The 16,889-nt window shown below is 49.8% G+C and overlaps 1 protein-coding gene across 8 annotated transcripts in view; it reads left to right on the top strand.

Annotated features, from left to right (window-relative positions):
* The window catches only part of SPIN1 (spindlin 1), a 454,964-nt gene that overhangs the window by 156,214 nt on the left and 281,861 nt on the right, over window positions 1–16,889 (top strand). The gene's annotated exons all lie outside the window — the stretch shown is intronic.

Raw genomic sequence — 16,889 nt, 5'->3', positions numbered from 1 at the left:
CCGAACGGTCTGGCTCCTTGGCTGCCAGGCAGGGCGCATCCTCCCCGGCACCATCAACCACGAGCCAACGCTCTGGCTCAGGTAAGAGGAAGTCCGAGAACCCGGCAAAGCTTCTGGAGAGGCCCCGGTCGATCTCAAAGATTCCGGCAGAGGGGGAGCGAGGCTCGGACCCTCCCCCAAGGTGAAGGCCCCAGGCGTCCAGAAGGTGACGATGGCCTTAATTCACCCTGCTAAGACCTCGATTGAGGATGTCGCCGCGGCCCTGGCTCAGCCTGTGGAGGCTACACCAGTGGAGGCGCCCTCAGGATCCAGAGTCTCCCTGCCACCGCAAAGGGAGTCGTCTTTCAGGCCCATTGAGAAGACCCCCACAAAGTCCTCGTTGGAAAAGGTGGAGGAGGGGCTGGTGGCCTTTGTGGATACGGACACGACCTCTGAAGAAGAGCTCATCGAAGTCGTGGAAGAGGCCCAGCCCATCAGGAGGGATCCCGACGAGGGCGACGAGAGCGACGGTGCCACCGACGAGGCTCCTCAAGAGCCCTCGCGCCCGTCGTTTCCGGCGCCGCAGGACACCTCGGCGGCCATTTTGGCAGCGATTCAGTCCTTATGCTCGGAGATAAGGACAAGGTTGCGCCTTCCCCTGACGGAGGTACCTGAGCCAGACCCGATGGGGGGAACCGGAGCCAGGACCTTCAGAGAGTCCACCGCATAAGAGGAGGACGACGCATCCTATGCCACCTCTCCCACCCCTGCGGCCTGCTCTGCCTTCCCCCCGGTCTACTACCCTCTGGGATGATACAGGCACGAACACGGCTACGACAGGTACAGATGACGACGGAAGCGACGACGGGACGTGTCCCCCGTCGCCCCCTGCTCGGGCATCCCCGCCAGACGAGATTGGATGCTTTCATGCCATGATTTCCAGGGCATCCGAGCTTTTCCAGCTCTGCCCAGAAGAAAAGAAGAAAGAAGGGTTCCTTTACCAACGGCGCAAGTCTGAAAGGAAGGCGGTCCTCGCCGTACCGCTTCTTGATGACATCTGGGATGAGGGGCTCGCCCTCCTCAAGAACCCTGCCACGACGCCGGCAAAGAGGGACCGGTACGAGAAGATGTACTGGGTCCCCGACGCTGCCCCCTTGTGCCTTCGGGCACAACCTACCCCGGATTCGGTCGTCTCAGCGGCGGCAAAGAAGAAAGCTGGGGGGGGCATCGGCCCTGACATCAATTTCCCCACCGGACGGCCAGGGCAGGAAGTTGGACACGATGGGACGACGGATCATCTCATCCGCAGCGACGACTATCAAGGCGGCCAACGCCCTGGCTATCGTAGCCCGCTACGACAGGGAGTTGTGCTTCAAAATCGCCCCTCTGTTAGACTTCCTTCCGGACACCAAAAGGGCTGAGGCCCTTGAAATCCTACAGGAGGGGGAGATTGCTTCGGACCACGCCATCACGGTGGCAACGGACATCGCCGACACTGGTTTCCGTCAGTTGGGCCAACAGCGTTTGCTTGAGACGACGAGGATGGCGCAAGGCCAGGGATTTCCGCCAGGACGTACAAACCAAGGTTTTGGACATGCCCTTTGACGGGAACGACCTGTTTGGGAAGGCCGTTGATGAGTCCCTTCAGGCCATCAAGACAGACATAGAGACTGCCCGGGCACTGGGAGTGCTCCAACAACGACGGCCGTCCTTTCGGAACTCCGGAGGCAGACAAGGTGCCTCCAAGGGATCCGGCAGTGGCTCCTCCACTTACCGCCAAGCGGCAAGATCTTCGTCCCAGGAAGCCTACAGGGGACGCGACAAGTCAGGTGGTGCCGTCGTCGTCGACAAGGAGGCAAGGCGGCCTCCAAACAAGATTGAACCGACCGTGGGGTCGGGCCCCCGCCGAAGCACCCCGGTGGGAGGCCGGCTGGCGAGGTTCGTCAGCATGTGGGAGTCCATCTCCACCAACCGTTGGGTGCTGGATGCCCTGGCCCAAGGGCACGCCCTCGAGTTTCAGGAGAAGTGCCCTCGCGTTCCACCCGTGGCCAGGAAGGAAAATCATGTCCCTCAACTACTGTTGGAAGTAAGGGCGATGCTCAAGAAGGGTGCCATCGAGCTCATCCCAAAGAGGCTTTGGGGCTCCGGTACTTCCTCGTAAAAAAGAAGACAGGAGGATGGCGCCCCATCCTAGACCTACGACGACTGAACAAGTACATCAAGGCACAGAAGTTGCGTATGGTCACCCTCCAGCATGTGCTGGGACAGCTGGAGGAGGGCGATTTCCTGTCGTCGTTGGACTTGGAGGATGCGTACTTCCACATCCCCATTCTAAAAAGGCACTGAAAGTTCCTCAGGTTCGTGGTCCAAGGGCGGCACTACCAGTTCAAGGCCCTCCCGTTCGGATTGAAGTCGGCACCCAGGGTGTTCACCAAGTGCCTTACACCGGTGGCAGCGCGGCTGCGCCTACAGCAGATCCACGTCTACCCCTACCTGGACAACTGGCTCATCCGGGTAAGGACAAGGGAGCTCGCTGTGGAGCACACTGCAAAGACCGTCCAGCTGCTCACAGACCTGGGATTCTCCATCAACTTTCCAAAATCCCACCTGGTCCCGTCGCAAGTCGCCCTGTTTCTGGGAGCCAAGCTCGACACAGTGGCGCGGCTGGCCTCGCCGTCGGAGGGAAGGACCAGGACCATTCTGGGCAAGGTGCAGCGTCTGCTGGCCACGGACATGGCCAGGGTAAGATCCATCAAGTCCCTCCTCGGGATGATGTCCTCCTGCATTTATCTGGTGCGCCTTTGCAGGCTTCGGATGAGACCCTTACAGGAGTTCCTCGACGCCCGCTGGATCCAGTCGACGGGCAGCTTCGAGGACAGGATCCCTCTCAACAAGACGTTCCGTCAGGCGATCCGGTGGTGGAGTACCCGCTCCCATCTGTCGGCGGGCACGGACTTTCAGACCCCAGCTCACCAGGTGACGGTGACGACGGACGCCTCCCTGGAAGGTTGGGGAGCACACTCCGGAGATCTTCATTTGAGAGGCCTTTGACTCCTGGAGGAGAAGTCTCTCCACATCAACATCTTGGAGCTCTGCGCGGTGTTCTGGGCCCTCAGGTTCTTTCTTCCGTCCCTCAAGGGCAAGGTGGTGAGGATCTTCACCGACAACACCACCATGATGTTCTACATACGGAAGCAGGGCTGAACCAGGTCCCCGGCCCTATCCAAGGAAGCCCATGATCTGTGGCCTTGGGCCGTCGCCCAAGGGGTGTTTCTAGTGCCTCTTCATCTGGCAGGAATAAAAAACACAATCGCCTACTCACTCAGCAGGGAGCTGCGCTCGTGCCACAAGTGGGAACTGCGCCAGGATCAAGTGGATCGACCCTTCCGATGATGGGGCGAACCCCAAATCGATCTCTTCGCGACGGCGACGAATTCCAAGTGCCGGAGGTTCGCCAGCAGGTTCCCCCAGCCGAGGAGCATGGGCGATGCTTTCTCGTTCCCCTGGGACGGCCTATTTCTTTATGCGTTCCCTCCGCTGCCGTTGCTGCTCCGGCTCATCAACCAGCTCAAGAAGTCCCGGTGCAGGATGATCCTCGTCGCACCGGCGTGGCCGAGGCAGATCTGGTTCCCGGACCTTCTGGACTTGTCAACGTCCCCACCAGTCAAGCTGCCGACGGACGCAGACCTTCTCTCCAGAGAAGGAGGCGGCATTCTTCACCACAACCCAGAGTTGCTGAACTTGCAGGCCTGGCTCCTGCAGCACTAGAGTTTGGAGGGTACGACATCCCAATCGACTGCAGAGAGGTTCTTGCAAAGGCCAGGGCGTCCTCAACTCTCAAATGCTACGGACATAAATGGAAGAGGTTCTCTGTCTGGTGCCGTGCACAGAAGATTAACCCTTTGCGGATTACGGCCCCTCAACTACTGCCGTACCTACTGTCGCTGGCCAAAGCCGGACTGGCTCACGCCTCCATCAAAATACATCTGGCTGCAATCTCCCGATATACCAGGAGGACGGGACAGGCGTCCTTGTGGTCTCATCGCCTGGTGAAAGAATTCATGAAGGGACTATTCCGATCATTCCCGCCGGTGAAGGCTCCTGCCCCGGCGTGGGAGCTTAATGTGGTGCTGACCAAGCTCATGGGGGGCCCCATTCGAGCCTATGCATTTGGCGCCTTTGAAGTTCCTGTCGTGGAAGACAGCTTTCCTCGTGGCCATCACCTACGCACGACGAGTGGGAGAGATCCAGGCCCTATCTTGCAAGCCTCCATACTTGACTTTTCATGACACGAGGGTGGTGCTGAGGACACACCCATCCTTTATGCCCAAGGTGCCGTCGGACTTCCACCTCAACGAGCCCTTGGTGTTGCCAGTTTTCTTCCCGTCGCCTTCGTCGCCGGCTGAGAGGACTTTGCACTCACTGGATGTAGCTAGAGCGCTGAAGTTCTACGTGGACCGCACGAAGAGTTTTCGGAAGACGTCACAACTGTTTGTGAACTTTGGGACTGTGAATCAAGGGAAGGCTCTCTCGAAGACTTCCATTTCCAGATGGCTCTCCGGCTACATCATGCACTGTCACCGTTTGGCAAACCGACAGCTGCCCGGCCGTCTGAGAGCCCATTCGACCAGAGCGATCGCTGCTACCACAGCGTTCCTGTCTGGTGTGCCCCTGCTGGACATCTGCAGGGCTGCGACGTGGAGGTCAAAGCACACCTTCACAAGATTCTACTGCGTCGATCAGGACTCCAGGGAGGAGTCCAGGGTCGGCCAAGCAGTGCTGCGCAACCTGTTCGCCTAAGGTGAGCCTGGTGAGAAGGTAAGAGTTGCTTAATGTTGAGTTGTTGTATTGCTTAATGTTGAGCCTGTTGCCACCTCACGTGGTTGTGCATGTGTGTACTGCTATGTATTCTCTTATTCATGAGCATGTGAATCCATGCCAGACCCCATGCTGGAGAAGGAACAAGTTACTTACCTGTGACTGTTGTTCTCCAGCATGGGTCTGGCATGGATTCACATGCGAACCCTCCCGCCTACCCCTCTGCGGCTCTTCACTTGGTCATACTGCCACTTTACGTGCTACCAAATCTGAGGATGACTGCTGGAGGTGGGGCTTAGGGAGAGGGCAGTCATTGGCTGGGGCCTGTATGACCCAGAGACCAGTGATTGGTTACTACTAAGAAAGACAGATCAGAAACGAAACTGATACTGATTTTTTTTCTATACCGAGGATTCCCGGCCTGACGACGGGGAATATTCATGAGCATGAGCATGAAAAGGATGCAACTGAAAATGGTCACACTAAATGACAATTTTAACAGTTTAAGGCAATTTGTGAGAGGAAAAATACGTCATCACTGTCCCACCTTTACCTGCCCCCCTTCTCCATTTCCTAGTGAACCATCCCCAAACCTTCAAGAAGAAAATAGACGTTTTGATGAAACCTCCATCCCTTCTTGCCCTCACAAATCATCTCTTCACAATCAGCCCGTGTTGAACCCTAATTCCCCTATATTCGTGTCAGTATCGGCTTCCCCCTGAATTTTTAGTGATTGAAGTGTGTGTGTGTGTTTTTAGAAAGTGTTTGTATATTTGTTGTAGTCGAAGGGTTTGAGGATTTTTTTTTTTTAAAGACTTCAAATGTTCGCTAACAGCACGCCTGTTGGAGCTAGCCGTAAGCAATAGAATGTGGATGTTCTAATGGCAATACACCTACCCGTACCAATGTCAACCAAGATGGAACTGATCTTAGAAAGCACCGTTTGTGCAAGTTGTGCATAAATGAACAGAATGGGGCATTCTAAGGACATTATACCTCTACGTACCGCTCACAAACGAGATAAAACATGTTCCTAGGACACACCAGGTGCCGTGATGTCTGTAAATGAGCAAAATTGAAGTGTCCTTACGGACACCACTTGTCCGTATTGTCCGCAGCCAAGATGGAACCGTCCGTAGAACAGGCACGGTGGCCGACATGTTCGTAGTCAAACAAAATAGAGGTGTCCTAAGGACACTGGACCTGTCCGTACAGTCAGCGGATCATGTACGCACATGCGCAGTACACCCATAAGTACTGCGAACATCCGCCTATCCCTAACTGTCTGTCTCACTTGTGTCACACTTTTAATTAGTTTCAGGACCTGAACACTGTCCGTAGAACACTGGCGCGCATGCGCACGTTTGTTAGTCTGCATTTGCTGTCCAGTGGGCACACCTTTCCCTTGCGGATGTGTTAGGACGTCATCATGTGACCGCACACACGCTGAGCGTGTGGACTAATTTGCGCAGTGTGTCTGCTTCCGCAACATTGCAAAAGAACTTATACATACATGGTAAATTATTTTGCAGTATAAAATCACCATTTCACATGTCCCATACAATAGCTCTACCGGTGAATGTGTCTTTTAGAATTTTTGCAGTGCTTTTTAGTGATCAATATGGTCACGAGGCGCACCCATCCACCACTATAAATGGCCACACCCCCGAGCTCATCTTCATTGTGCTTCTGGCTATAGCAGTTTGAGTTGTGCTGCCTTTACTGCTGTAGCGACCATTAGGCAACTAATCCTTATGGCATCCATGGCTACTGTTGCCTCATTAACCTCAGCACCACCCCCAAACCCTCCACCACCTCCCCAAGGGCCTGCAGAGGGATATACGGGTGAGGATGTAGAGATCGAGGAAGAAGAGAATGAGGTGGAGGAACTCTGCACTACAAACACTTGCCGGGAGTCGTGGGTGCGACGGTTGTTTTCCGTTTTAGGGAACGTACCGAAAGCACGTGCGAACCTGGTTAAGTGTAACCAGTGCCAGTTGGTGCTCAGTCGCGGGACAGCATGGCTCCTGAAGTCATAGAGTTCGAACATCTCAATTTACCCCAGAGATGTATGGATATCTTGAAAGACTCAAGAAAACCACAAGGCACTGTTATTATGACAAATGGAAACGATTCATTATTTGGTCCAAGAACAAACCAATCAACCCAGTTGATTGTACTCCTTCTAATGTTGTCACCTATATGCTCCACCTATTGGATGCAGGTTTAGTGTTTAACACACTTATCGTACACCTGGGAGCTTTATCAGCCTACACCACTTCCCATAACAAGATGTCATGGTGGAAAGTGCCAGTGGTTAAAGCATTTATGGAAGGGGTAAAGAGACTCCACCCTCCAATTTCTTACCCACCACCAGGTTGGGGACCTTAATGTGATACTTACTAAACTCATGGGGCCTCCCTTCGAGCCCATGCACAAATCTAGTCTCAAACATTTGACTTAGAAAACTGCCTTCTTAGTAGCTATCACTTCCATAAGAAGGGTCAGTGAAATCCAAGCTCTGTCGGGGCAGGATCCTTTCTTTACTATTCATAAGGACAAACTGGTTCTACAAACTCACCCTAGGTTTTCACCTAGGTTTATTTCAAAATTCCATGTTAACCAACCTATTGAGCTACCGGCTTTTTCCAAGAACCCAAAAGCTCTGCTGAGGTAAAACTCCACACACTAGATGTGAGGAGGGCGGTCCTCTATTATGTAGACAAGACCAGACCGCTAAGAAATATAGACCAGCTGTTTGTCTCCATAGCGCCAGGCAGAGAAGGGGATTGCGTCTCTAAAAACACCATCTCAAGGTGGATAGTCAGATGTATCCAACTGTGCTATTCCCTTTCAAATAAGACACTGCCTTTTACGCCCAGGGCCCACTCCACAAGTGGTACTGGAGCCACGCTGGCTTTCATTGCAAATGTTCCTTTAGACAGTATTCGCAAAGCTGCTACATGGAGCTCTATACATACTTTCACTCAGCACTACTGCATTGACACCCATTCCAAGACAGATACACAAGTTGGACAAGCAGTTCTAAGACACTTATTCGCTCATGAACCATCTCACATCCCACCTCCTTCTTCCACTGCTCGCTAATCTATGCACAGCATGTGGTCTAAGCAGATTCCACAAGCCTCAGAAGGGGTACATTACTCACCGTAATAGTATTTCTGATGCTTGTATCTGCTTAGATTCACATGCGACCCACCCTTCCTCCCCTCGGGGAGAAGGTGCATGGATGCTTATGAGCTTGTCTAAATATTATCTGCTTGGATATAGCTGTACTCACGCTACACCTCATGTCAGAAAAATAACAATCTGAGGGACCTCGACGCGTGTGGGATCATGGGTACAGGGGACGTCACACTAGGGATAATATTACTGTCATGCCCTGTCGATGTCGTTTTTTCGAAAACAACAACTGTAATACTCTGAAGCTTCGACTAGATGTCGGACTATGCACAGCATGTGAATCTAAGCAGATACAAGCATCACAAATACAATTACGGTGAGTAATGTATCCCATATCTATCTTATGTGTAGAAGAAATCAAACGGTCTGAGGATTTTGAGACTTAGGGGAGTCACAGTGATTTGAAGGAAGAAACACATTTTTTTTTGCCACCCTTGCGTAATAGGATTGTTTTGTTCAAGAAACCGTTTTTTCATTAATATGATATATTTTATTTATATCACGATCATACATAAGTGTTTCAGAGCGCGACAATGCAAGGGAGGGGACCAAGGGAGAACAAAAACACCAATCTCAGTAGGCCCAGTGACCTTGAGAACATGAAAGTGCACGGGAGAGGGAGAAGGGAAAAGTGCTTGGAAGGGGGAGAAGAGTTGGAAAAGTGCAGAGCAAAGGAAAAATAAAGATACTAAATAAATAATAAGGGGCATCAAACAGTGTTACTGCAGCCAGCAAGTGGCAAGTGCTGGGTTTCAGGCAGCAGACAGGGTATGTCTGTTAAGTGCAGGGAATAAAATAAAAGCGGGTGGGGGGGTCCTGTAAGGTTACAAATACAGACCCTCAGAGAGAGAGAGGAGATCAGCAGGGGAGAGGACAGAAGAAGGCAGATGCAAAGAGGCGGGTCTTGAGGTGCTTCCAGAACCGGAGATGATTTTCCTCAAGTTTCAGAGTGTCAGGGAGGCTCCAGCCGAAGACCGAGGTCTACCCCCTCCTTGTTTCTTAGAAAAACGACTGACCCTGAGAGAGTGGGAGGTAGAGTAGCAAAGAGCTCGAGAGGGGAGGTATTTACGAAGGGATAGAGGGCCTTATGGACAATGCAGAGGGTTTTGAATTGAATCCTTGTGTCCACTGGGAGCCATTGGAGAGATTTCAGGGCTGGAGAGATGCGATCCCAGGGCTTGAGGCCAAGGACAAGTCTTGCAGTCCTGTTCTGGATGAGATGCAAAGGGCGGAGTGTAGCAGCAGGTAATTTAGAAAGAGGCTGTTAAAATAGTCCAACCTGGAGAGAACCAGGCTCGGGAGACGGTGAGCTTCTGGAGAAAGGAGAGGAAAGGCAGAGTACCTCTGAGGAGGTGCAGTAGGAAGTTTCCAAGAGACTTAAATCCTTAATTTTGTATCAAGGCTGAGAGGAATATCCTGCTGTGAAAATTGACATTTAAAGACTGAGAACAAATTAAGTGTAACCTGAGCCATACAGAAGGCTTGCAGAGGCTAGTGTACGAAGCCTCCACTTTCCTCTTTTAGTTAGCTGTTATAGTGCTACGGCCAGATAGTTAGATAGGGTTTGGATTAAAATGACTTTTTTTTGGACTTTAACATACATCCTTAGTTTTTGCTTTGTTAGGTAGGGAACTTACCTCATAGAAATAGAGCAAGCTAGGCTTTTGATCCTTTTAGTTTAAATAAAACTCTTGAACCACCATTTTCTGAATCCTTCTTCTGGTTTGTCACAGAATCTACACTCCAGTGACTACATTCTATCCCTTTAAATGATATATTAATTGTTAGCATGGACTTTAATCGGTAGACGCAATATTAGACAGACAATTTGTATATAAATTGAAATCCCACAGAATACACTGAAACTTATGCTCCAAAATCAATCTACTGGACAAGTGGAGAAATTAGTCAAGCTGGACAGGAATGTATGTTTTTCTCCGATCCACATCAATTACTGTCTCTTCTAAATAACATTATTAACACAGTACCCTTTCTCCCCATCGCCTCTAACCAACATATATAACATATGTTGGTGTCATCCGCCGAGCTGATTGGCGGTTACTTTCGCGTTGGCGGCTCCGCCGCAGTCGCTAATACCACTAGTTCCAGCACGCCTTTTTTCATACGTGCTGTGCAGGTCTAGTTGTTGCCTAAGATGGCGGCTGCCGGGAGGTACTAATTCACTCCTCTTCTGGCGACCGTTGTGTTGCAACCCCCGGATTTAGGCTTATGCTTCTCTTTGGGTAAAACGCTAGTTTTCCGCTTTCTCGGCTTGCTATTAGCCGCTCTCCTTGTCCTCTGGTTCGCGCCCCTTGCGTTCCGCCTTTCTTTCTTTTCTTTGGCTGCCTCTCCTTACCGTCTCTCCTGCTGCTACCCTGCCCGCTCGGGTACTCTGTGGCGAGCCCTTCTTCATGCTTAATCCTTCCGTCTCCTTTCTCCTCTTTTCTTGGCGCCGCTCCTTGCGGTACCTTGTTTATCTCTGTGCCTCTGTTTCGCACTACAGAGATTCAGTTACAGGACCTCCCTCCAACTCCTCGTTGGACTCCTCCTGCCGGTTCCATCAGCTATTACCAGATATCCGACCTCCCTGGAACTCCATCGCAGCATAAGGGTGACCACGGGAACGGAGCCCCAGGACTGCTGGTTTCATAGCATTCACTGTGGCTTCCTCTTGTGGCAGGCACACTTCATCTAAAAAGGAGAAAGATCACCTCAAACATTGCCACCTCAGCACTGAAGATTTGGAAACCTACGACACAGGTGAGGAGAGTGGGGAGGAAGAAAGGCTAGAAGTCAAACCAGAACAGGTCAGATTGCAACGCCAAGAAAATATAATGTCAGCTGAGGAACAGATCCAGGAACTCTGGAAGGCAATCCAGGGGATGTCACAAGAACTACAGACGGTGAAGGCAGAAAATGCAGTATTAAAGCAACTAGTCACAACACGTGAACCCCCCACTGGTGGAACTACCAACCATGTCGCTTCCCTCTGGAAAATTTGATGGTTCTCCCAAAAGTGTTTAAAAAATTTGTGGAAGCTTGCGTAGTCTATTTTACCTTCAGACCCCGTTCCTTCACCACAGACCAATCAAGAGTTGGGTTCTTGATATCCAACATGACTGGCAATGCGCTGACATGGGCCACCCCGTTGGTAACCAGTGCTAATCCTATACTGCAAGATTTTGCCGGATTCCAGACTCTAATAAAACAGGCCTTCGAGAGACCAGAACTAACCTTCACAGCCTGTGAGGACTTGTTAGATGTTCGACAAGATACCTCCGATGTCTTGACCTATATATATCAATTCAAGACTTTGGCAGCAGGGGCTGGTTGGCCAGAACAAGCCCAGCATGCCATTTTCCAAAGAGGCTTAAAAGAAGAGATCAAAGACAAACTCGACAGGTCTTCTCGACCACCAACCTTTACAGACTTACTATAATCTGTATTACAGATCGAGTATCTGTCACGCTCACCTGATTCCCACGGAGGCGCAGGTCTGGCTTCGAGTGCTGATGCTTCTTCAATGGTGAAGCGCAGGACTCTGAAGATGGACTCACTGGCTCGCAGGAATATTCCCCTGTGCGTGAAAAGGGAGTATTACCTACTGACGGAATAATGCTCAAGCCTCCCACTCCCTTCCAACCCTCCACGATGCCCTTCCTCGATTCCCCGTGAAGTCTCACCTTAGGGTCTGGAAGGATGAGTTCTTCCAAATACATTGGGAGCAGTGGCCACACACTCCCAGTGACAACATCAATGACTGGTAACAGCTCACCGATATTTTTAGCAAGGATGACATCCTCACACAAACAACTCAACGATATTTTTAGCAAGGATGACATCCTCACACAAGTCAAACTGTGGAACCCATGGATGAAACAAAATCCACAATAAATGCAACAGGTAACACAGAAAACGGTTTACTTATCATCACAGGACATACCACACCCGATACTAACGGGTCATCAACAGGCGTCCCCAGCTACCACTTCGCCACCATCTACCAACTGTCCCGTAAGATGAGAAGGGTTAAGAACCCTAGCGAAGGCGCTACCTCCCTTCTGAACAACAACCATGCTGTTCGAAATTTACCAATTCGAATGAACACAATAACCAGACCAATCCCAAAAATGGATTGGACAAACCGAACCAAATTGCTTTCTCCTAAAAGAGCCGAGGCGCAACCTCGCTCTAAAACAAAGTATGGCTACTACTAAACTTTTACCAAATCAGTTAAGCTCCATTAACCTGACCGATATACAAACAGAGATACAGTGGCTCAACATTTGTATCTGAATTGTCAACACTCCATACCCCATCCATTACCAAGCACACACTGACTGTCTCTCTCCATCCATACACAAACATTTCATATAATATACAGCGTCACCATATTCAGATATGAGATGTATTCCAACAATGAACGCTGTAACTGTATGCTTGTTTTAAATTATACAACAATGGAATGGAAATTGCATTTCATCACAACATACCATACCCATATTTTGCTGCAAGTAACATGCATCACAAAAACCTGGTTTTAAGAGCCAAAGACTCCATCAACCTTATTAAGTCTTTTCAGCATAACTAAAAGTCCATATTGATATTTAACATATAACAACCTAACGCCTAAAATTCCTCAAAATGTTAGATTAGCACTTAAACACCCACACAATCTCCACACTATACTTCTTTGCATTTAAATAAGCAGTTTTATCTATAATGTCCAATGATCATAGAACCTGCAAATCCTCAAACGTGTTAAGTGTGTATACCATCCAAACAGACACAAATGCGATACATACCAGCATTTAAACCACACGGAGTAGAATCAACTTTCTAAACGTTGTGCATAACCATCTAACTCAAAAAACATTCACTATGTGTATTTACTTTCCCCTAAGTACTAACATGGTTAAGAGCTCGTTATAGAACGCAAATGCATGCAAAAACCATAACACAGCACAACACTAGAAACTTTTACTATACCAAACAGTGAAAATGAGAAGTAGCTTGCCCATACCTTATGAGCGCTGGTCTCCACAACAATGGGGCTTTCTCCCTCAGTCTCCCTGGGTGATGGGACTTAGTTTTTGGGGACGGTGTTGTCCTTCTCCAGTAGCTTGTCCTTCCTGCACCCCCCGCAGCAGGGTCCTCAGTACTCCAGCTTGTGACACGCAGGTTACCAAAGACTGACTCGTCGCCATTGTTAAAAGGTAGGTTCCAGGCACTTTAAGTTCACTTCAAGTAAGTTTATTTTCAAGTTCTTAGTTACAAATCCACATGAAGACATAAAGGACATTAGCTGTGACAAACACCAGCTCCCATAACCCAGGGCCAGCCAGCTGTAACTGCCAGTACACAGAACACTCACTTAGAACATTCCATCATCCACTCATAAACCTTCCAATGACATCACAAGCTACCTCACCTCAGACAGGCACAATACAACAAATTCCCCAATGCAACTGTTCATCAAAACGTCCTACTTCAGAGGTATTGAGAAATGTGGATTCCGAACAAATGCAAAAGTACTTCACAACCTCTCCTTTGGGGGTTTTGGGAGCTTGAACTTTAATTGCCACAAGCATTAGTTCTTCACATTCTTTAGTTAATTAAAACGTTTATTTGGCATTTATCCATTAACAGAGTTTGTAAACAGCACATAAAACAAAACAAAGCTAGCGTTCATAATAATAAATCTTCTAAATGCTGCTAACACATAGTACGAAACTTTAAAAAATCTACAGTCCTAAACAAAGACATGGCAATAAAATGTGACCTGAGCCGTTTAGTAGTAAAAAAATAAAATTAAAAAAACTACTAATTGTAAAGGAAAATGTAATAAATCTTCATCTCTGCTTAGCCAACACTTTGTCAATAGACAACCTCTCCTTCAGAGGTACTGGGAATGTGGACTTCAGTTCCCACTTTGCAATAGATATTGACTGTATTGGTTGGGTTTTTCGATTGCAACTCATTCTGACTCTATGGGTTTTTCTAGTCCACAGAACCAACGTTTGTTCTCTAGTGCTCCCGCCTCTTTGTCGCGTGCTTCTCTGGTGCAAATTCCTTGCTTCAAATGGATTGTGTCATCCAACGTAATCCTTATCTTTTACATGTAATGTCCAGCTTCAGCAATTTTTCGCAGAGGGCGCCCTGCAGCGATGTTGTCGAGTCGATGTCCCTCAGAGGCCTCCTTTGAGGGTGACATCATCGGATGTAATAAATAGCACACATGGTGCCCGTTGGCCTCAGTTCCGTTTTTCCAAAAACGTGTTTGCTTCATTAGAAACCTGGTGCGCCACCTACTTGTGAAGTATTTGCTGTTGGTTTTCTTCTACTCCGACGACACCTCGGGACTGCGGCTCCAAGATCTCCATCACGGACCTGCATCGAATCTGTTTGTGGTGCCTCAGCGAGGGCCCCGACACGGATATACGTGCTCAAAGTGTCAGTCCATGACAGGAAAGGCCTTGAGCGAACGAAAGGGGAAGCTCAAGGTAGACAAGGTGTTCAAGCCCCATGAGTCCCGACCCACTGGGCCTTCGACCGATGATTCGAGAGGCGACTATCCTTGGTGGAAGAAGGCCAAGCACTCTAGGTCTAGGAGTAGTTCCTCCTCGTCTTGGTCGAAGCGTTCAAGGAGAAGGCACCGCCGGTCGTCTTCGTCAGGTGATACCCCCGAGGGGGTGAAATGCCCGTCCAAGAAATCGACGCCGGCAGAATGGGAAGCTTTTCGTTTGGAGATGCTTGAAATCTTTGATAAACAGGGCCAAGCTCCGACCGCGCTTTCTGTGGACGTGGCAAGTAGTGGTCTCTGCCGGACACTCGCGCTCCCTCAAGCCCGAGTAAGCAGTGTGGTCCACATCGGGAGGCCTTGTTCAAACAAGGTATCGAAGGATCACTCGAGACGTGGCGAGCGGTCAAGGTCCTTGACGCCTTTGAAACCTTTGCCATCGGTGCCACAACAGTCGATAGTGCCCGTCGGGTTCTCGACCACGGTCCGGCCTTCAATGCCACAGTCGATGCCGAAGCCGTCGGCGCCATCTGTCCCAATTGTACCGCCACAGCTTGGGTACTACCCCAGAGAAAAGCTATGCCACTCTACCGAAAAAGGATTTTTTTGAAGTACCATTATTGAGTAGGAGGAGCCTTCGGATGAGGATGATGCCCCTTTTGGTCTCCAGTTTGGGACACCTAATGTGCCTGAATGCCTCATTTCAGAGGAGAGTCGTATGCAGGATTTCTGTGATACTTTGCATAATGCAAGTGGCATAGACCCCTCTCCTGAGCTGGAGTTCGGCAAGCCTCACCCTGGGGAGCATGCCGACTCCTCGTACAGACACCTTATGTCTAGAGGTTTTTTTAAAACAATTTTTATTATTTTATAAACTACACACCAAACTTTAGGACATACACGTATATGTTACAACTCCTTATATACACCTGTTATACATCACAGTCCTCCCCCCTCCCGCCCCCTTAACTCGAGCCCCTACTTCAATACCACAGATTTCGATCCTCAGTCTTTGTCTCCCTCATTGTTCCCAAGCGTGTCATCTTCACTGAGTTCAACTTGGGAGGGGTACTACCCTTGTGGCTACCAGTTGTCTCCATGCTATCAGGGGTCCCACTTCCTCCTCCCCTCTCCTACTGATTGCTTCGTACCAGGCTGCCATCTCAGCTTCTGCCCACATCAGGAGATCGGCCCACCACATCTCTATTCTCGGTTTTTGAGCTGCTTTCCCGCCCATTGCAATTCTCTGTTTGGCCAAGATGTAGGCCAGATCTTTCATCTTACTAATGTGCTTCAGGTTGAGTGGTCTGGCAAAACCCCCCAACATGCATGCCCATACTGACTCCACCTCCATCTTAATCCCTTTTTGGGACAGACATTGTTTAATCTCTGTCCAGAATCTGCCCACCTCCGGGCATGCCCAGAACATGTGTATCATTCCAGCATCCACCTCCCCACACCTGGGGCATTTCTATATCACTGGGCCTCCGAACCTGGCAATTTTGCTAGGGGTCATGTATGCCCTATGGGTAACATATAACTGGATCTGCTGTAGCTTTGCATTACGTGACACCTTCTTATGATACCTTTGGGCCCTATTCCATCTTGCATGGGTTCTCCCACTTCCTCCTCCCAGTCCCGCCTCAGTTGGAGCACCTCCTTGCCCACCCTAGACATCAATAGTTCATAAATGCGGGATATTTCGTGCCCCCCCTCTGAGATATTGTACATCATCTCAATGACTGTATCGGGTTGTTCCGCTAGCTCTACCTCAGGCCACCTCTCTCGCGCTCGTTTGATGATTCTTGTATATGTGATATATTGACCTCTATGTACCCCGGTGTCCTCCATTATCCTCTGGAAATCTAGTACCTCCCCCTCTTGCCATATGTCTTCGAGGGTCACGAGGCCCATTGGCTCCCAGTATTTGCGGATCCCTTTTATCATTTGCGTGTCCTCACCGCATAGCGCCACTAGCGGCACCTGCGGGGAGCATGGGGTCGGGTTTCCTACTATTTGGCATGTCCTCCATATTTTCCAGCCCAGTTCCAACAATCCCGCACCTCCTTGCATCTCTGGTTTGAGTAGCCATACCACCTCTCTTAGAAAAAAAGCAGCCGAGTCCCTGCTCAATAGCCTGGCTTCGGCCTGTCTTCCTCAGACAACCACCTGGCCACATACTGGACCCGTCCCTCCAGGTAGTATATTTCAAAGTTCGGCAGGTTTATGCCCCCCTTGTCACATGAATTTTGCAACTTCCAGAGGGCTACCCTGTTCCTGGAGTTGTGCCATATGAAGCCCCTGCATATGCTGTGGAGTTTCATGAAAAAGCGTTTGGGGACCATGTATGGGATGTTCGTGAAGCAAT

Source organism: Ambystoma mexicanum, chromosome 6p, assembly GCF_040938575.1.
Source record: "Ambystoma mexicanum isolate Mex_15411 chromosome 6p, UKY_AmexF1_1, whole genome shotgun sequence".
Classification (NCBI taxonomy): Eukaryota; Metazoa; Chordata; class Amphibia; order Caudata; family Ambystomatidae; genus Ambystoma; species Ambystoma mexicanum.
Note: the sequence above shows the minus strand (reverse complement) of the source record. Positions and strands in the feature narration are given on the sequence as shown.